The following is a 5,892-nucleotide window of genomic DNA, read 5'->3' as shown; positions in this document are numbered from 1 at the left end:
CTTCACTTGTCTAATATCATCCTAGCAGAGTTTATTGTCCTCGTGATTTAGGAAAAATCATGACAACAACCATGACTATCTTCTCACCGAGATGTTCTATGGGGACCACCATCTTTTGGACAATCGCCACTAGAAATAATACCAAAAAAATTTGCTAACATAAACTAGAAGGAGCTGCCAGTGTGTGTGGCTACTCAAAGTGTTAGCGCAGTGGCCCTTGGGGTCCGTGGCACGTGGGATGGGGGAGCTTGTCCTTCGGATGGCGGTTCAGGCTCGAATGTGGGTCAGATTTCGAGTAATAGACTAGAAAAACGTGGTACGTGATAGGTCCTAGACCATGTGGCAAGTGGGCTGTGGCACGAGGGCCGGGGTAGAGTCCGTCGCTGCCCAGCCCCGAACTTCAACTTCAAGCAATGCCCAAGGTTGGGCTTCAAGACAAAATCAATGATGCTTATATCCTTTTTGGTGAGCTTCATTTTGATGCCTTTGCTTTAAATTTAGGCATCAACTTCCAAGAAGCTTACAAGAGAGAATTCTTAGATGTAACTTAAGAGATAATAGCTAATAATATAAGATGATAAGGCCCCATAATACATGATACAAAAAACAAGTATAAGCTAGTGTGGAAAATCACAATAAAAACTTTGGTTTCATATTCTTAAGACCAAAATTTTTTCCAAGGTCTAGACTCTTGTACAACATAGTTAATTGATAAAGTTCATCATGATAGAAAACAAGGTGAGCAACAAGCAAGAACTACAAATCAAGTAGTCTTCTTGCCTTTACGAGCTCCCATTTCTCATAGACCAAGGCCCAACCAATGCTTTTGATGTCAGGGCCAATAAGAGAAATTGTCATTGATGCCTCAAGGGTCGATACCTTCAATAGTTGGTGACGATCACTTTTGAGTATATGTTGTTTAGAGAAGCCTTGTTCACATGCTACTGATGAAGCAGGAAGAACTAAAAGAATTTGCCATAATCTCATCAAGTTTGGATATGTTGCTTGCCAATCAGAATTACTGGAGAAAATACGCCATGCATTCTTCATACTCATTCCCTCACATCCAAAATATAGCGTGTTAGTAAATGCATAGATTTCATTTTTGCATCCTTGAGCATCTAAAATAGAAGCACTAAACTTTTGCAGTAACCTGTCCGACCTTGTTTTCTCTTTCTTTTGGATCATGTGGAAGATATTGTGGAGAGAATAGTATTGTTGCACCAAAAACATACATATTTGGAAATTGCACATTCACACAATCTATGATCTTTCCAACAAATTCTTTTGCAAATTGAACACAACTATCAACATCACCCCCTTCCATTATCAAGAGCAATACCTACTTTATCTTTACCATGCATTTTTGTGAAGAGAAGTTGATGTATGTATTCTTCCCCATTCTCATTTACATGCAGTTATAAACCATGTCTTGTGTCATTCATAAACTTAAGAAGATATGATGTACCTACTCCAAATGGCTATTCTAAGAACTTCCTTGTAAGAGATCTTATTGTCACTTTGATGGTAGGAGTGATTGTTGTGATATCCAAAGCATCTTCTTGAAACTTTTTATTTAGGAGGTTTAAGTCCTTTAGGACATCAACAAGCATACAAATATAGAACAACACTTTCTAGATCATTAACTTTTTATACCATGCTTGTGCATTGTCTTTCCAAAATGTCAAAATTGCAGGCATTAGTGTGCATAACCTTTCCATTATGTTACCTCTTGCCAACCATTTGACATCATGGATTTGAAGTACTTCCAAAACTTGTATATTGATTTCTTGTAAAAGACTTTGGAAAGTTGTATGACGTAAACTTGAGGCATTTATCCAAGAGTACACCTTGTTTGCGATTTTATCGACATAAGAAAGGCAAGGAAAACATTTAGTTGCATCAACAATGGCAAGGGCTTCTCTATGAGCAATATAATGTGTGCTAATAAGATGAGGCACTTCCCTTTGTAATTTTGCAATCAAGCCTTCATGACAACCTAACATTGAGCTGTCTCCATCATTGACGATGCCAAGATGTTGTATGCTCAAACCAATGTCCTTCAAAACTAGCATGATAGCATCAAACTTCATTTGAGCAGTGCCATCAACAACAAAGATTAGTTGTGCAAATTCTACTTTGCATATAACTCTTCCCTCAGAGGATAAGAATGAAATATAAATGATTAAGTGCTTTTCTAAAACCTTGTTAATTGTTTCGTCTACCATTAAGGTATAGTAAGGACTTGACAATATCTCTTGAAGTTGCAATGTATATAGATGTTCTGATATAGAGAAAGCAAACTCCTTACCAGCCATAATGTTAGTATAAGATGAATAATCATGATAAGAAGGCATTGATTCCAGTGCCATTGCATAAGCCAGCTCACAAATCTTAACAAACTTTTGGATTGCTAAGTCTTCTTTTGCCACAAAACACATGAGTTTCATTATTGTAGTTACTCCCTCCTTATTTCTATCATTAATTGCTTTGACCTAGGTGGATACTTTGATTCCCTTTATATCATCATCATGTTTAGATTGTGCCCATTGATGCTCCTTAGAGATGACATGTTTTCGAATTGCACTAAGATGCATGGTTGTACATCCCTTTCCTTTTCCCCATGGTCCAACTTTTCACACCACTCACATTTCATATACTCATTCTTCCCTCCACCACACAATTTAAAAAAGGATATTTTCTAGTCCATTCTATTCGAGATTTTCTAGAATACTCTTTTGATGTTGTTGTGGAGTCTCTTGTGTTATAGCTGCATTTTTTGAAGTGCTACCCAGCATATCAAACATTTCTATATCACCCTCCATTTCATTATCCTCATCTTCATTTTCAATCTCATTGTCTTCATCTTCATCATACTTTGCAGTATTGCCAAAGAGTTGACGATGAAGATCTAGATCGACATCTGGATTGTCTTCCAGATAGACATTAAGATCTATATTTGGATTCACTTCTAGGTTGACATTTGGATTACCTTTTTCCTTTTGTTTTCCCTTTCCAAGCAAGCATATCAAATAAAGTCCGTTGACTCATCTATTAGCTAGTAAAAAAGAGGTATTTCAACAATGATTTTCACAAAATTTAATTTTTCTCAAATAGTTTGACTAGATGCATACTTAAAAGAATTAGAACTCGTAACTTGATGCCTTTTGGATGCCTTGTAAGTTGTGTAGAATCCTCACAAAGGGTAGATATACTCACTTCATCAAAAGCATGGGAACCTAAAGTGACATGTAAGTTTCTATTGTAAATATTAATATATTAACATGCTATAAAATTAAATGAATATCTTTTGACAAACTCGAGAACATTATGCAAATGAAAAATATAGTACTTATTACATTTCTATGAAGATTTTCCTCAAGCACTAGATCTTTTGTCAATGCAATTTCTTCTAAATGAAACTCCTTTGATAACCTACAAGAAAGCAATAGATTTTAGCTTGAAAAAAAAATATCTAGGTTATTAAGACTTGCAATATTAAGGATTAACAATTTCATGAAAGTTTATCTAACTTAGACATGCATGAGAATGAATTGGGATGATGGGGCCATAGGCGAGGCCATGGACGACTGACTATAGTGTGACACACGTGATGCTGCCAACACCACTCGAGAATCCAAGAGGTCTCACCTCAAAGCAACCATGGTAGCCCAATGGCCTACCAAGACTAAAGAGGGCAATAAGAAAGTACCTCTATTTTATGTTTTTTTTTTCGTCACATTTTGTGTTTCTTTTTATTTGATTTCCTATCCACACATTTTATGTGGTGAGTGTTCAATGGGGAAAGGTATGTTTAGTCACATACCTATCAACCAGGAAAATGCCCAACCACTTTTGTCAAAGACAAGGTTTTAGATGGGAAGGATGGTAGCAATCCTCTGGTGACAATCCAAGATAAAGACATGCTGCTTGGGCTCTCCATTCATTGCTCAATGTTGTAAAAATGTAAAGCATGCTATACATGCATCATGAGTCACTTGTGAATGGTCTCGTAAATGCAAGTGTCCCTCTTTTAGGTGTACAAGTATATAAACACAATTCATATACAAAGGGAGTATGCAAGTATAGACATTGTCATGCAACATGATCCATTCCAGTGATGCCTACACAAGGATCTCATGCAACAAGTGCCCATTTACACTAAGTATGAATCATCCATACACAAATGATAGGAGAAGTTAATGAAGAGATATTACACATGACAAACCAAATGACAATCTTCACAATTGCCTTCATCATCTCCACCTTGGCTTGCTAGTCTACCCATAACCCACGGCCAGCAACACATGCGGCACTTCAGTCTCATCAACACATCTTCCTCGTCACCCCATCGGCATCCATTGTCACACAGCACTGTATCATCAACAACATCAATAGTTGTCCTACAACACCACCACTTCAATAGTCGTTGCCGTTGCTATGTTGCCCCGAGTGCCCTATGACACTAGAATGCTACTACCCTGCCTATAGCACCGCAACATCAATAGCCACGACTCATCCTACGGCACCATAGTATCAACAGTTATCGTTGTTGCAACTTGCTTGTCACCTATCCACCATCGTTGTGCTGCCCGAAGTGCCCTATGACACTAGAATGCTGCTACCCTGCCTACAACAATCACAACCGTGATGCTGTAGGGCCACTACCTTCGCCTTGTCTGCCTGCATCCATTGTATGTCACCCTTGATGAGGGGTCGGCAAAGAGAGAGAGAGAGAGAGAGAGAGAGAGAGAAGTCGAACCTCTGACCACACAGAAAGGAGAAACGTAGAAGGCGATGAAGAGACACAACTTGGTCATCACTGGTTCTCTAGGCTCTGAGTCCTCACTCTCGACTCACTCGACTCTTGTAGCCTACCTCCTGACTCCCAAAGTGAGGCTTCAAGGCTGGTGGGTCGTTGACGACTCGTATTTTATTTCCAACGTGTGCTCTCCACTCATTGCTCGATGTTGTAAAAACGTAAAGCATGCTACACATGCATCATGAGTCACTTGTGAATGGTCTCGTAAATGCAAGCGTCCCACTTTTAGGTGTACAAGTATATAAAAATAATTCATATACAAAGGGAGTATGCAAGTATACACATTGTCATGCAACATGATCCATTCCAGTGATGCCTACACAAGGATCTCATGCAACAAGTGCCCATTTACAACAATAAGTATGAATCATCCATACACAAATGATAGGAAAAGTCAATGAAGAGATATTACAAATGACAAACCAAATGACAATCTCCACAATCGCCTTCATCATCTCCACCTTGGCCTGCTTGTCTACCCATAACCCATGGCCTGCATGCAACACATGCAACACTTCAATCATCAGCACGGCTTCCTCATCACCTCATCGGCATCCACTATCACACAACATTGCAACATCAATAGCATCAATAGTCGTCCTACAACAATGCCACATTAACAATCGTCGCCATTGTTGTGTTGCCTTGAGTGCCTTACGACACTAGAATGCTACTACCTTGCTTGAAACAATCACACTTATGATCTATAGGGCCATTGCCTTCGCGTTGTTTGCCTTCATCCATGGTATGCCACCCCTAATGAGGGGTTGGCACAAAGAGAGAGAGAAGTTGAGTCTCATACCACGAAAAGGAGAAACACAGAAGGTGAGATGAAGAGACACAACTTGGTCATCGTTGGTCCTCTAGGCTCTGAGTCCTCACTTTGGACTCATCCGACTCATGCATTCTGCCTCTTAACTCCCAAAGTGAGGCTTCAAGGTTGGTGGGTCGTGATTGAGGACTCATATTTTATGGATAGAAGTCTGAAGATCACTGACCGACCAGCGACCAGTGAGTCATGATTGTTCAGTGCTCACTATTGAATCTTGATTCCTGAAGTTGATCTATGA

General features: G+C 39.2%; 1 pseudogene; it reads right to left on the bottom strand.

The window, feature by feature from the left end:
• Positions 1-756: 756 nt before the first annotated feature.
• On the bottom strand, positions 757-5,566 carry LOC148018396 (uncharacterized; annotated as a pseudogene).
• Between the last annotated feature and the right edge of the window lie 326 nt (positions 5,567-5,892).

Source organism: Lygodium microphyllum, chromosome 21 (genome assembly GCF_053477565.2).
Source record: "Lygodium microphyllum isolate KBCC chromosome 21, Lygodium_microphyllum_v1.1.10, whole genome shotgun sequence".
Classification (NCBI taxonomy): domain Eukaryota; kingdom Viridiplantae; phylum Streptophyta; class Polypodiopsida; order Schizaeales; family Lygodiaceae; genus Lygodium; species Lygodium microphyllum.
Note: the sequence above shows the minus strand (reverse complement) of the source record. Positions and strands in the feature narration are given on the sequence as shown.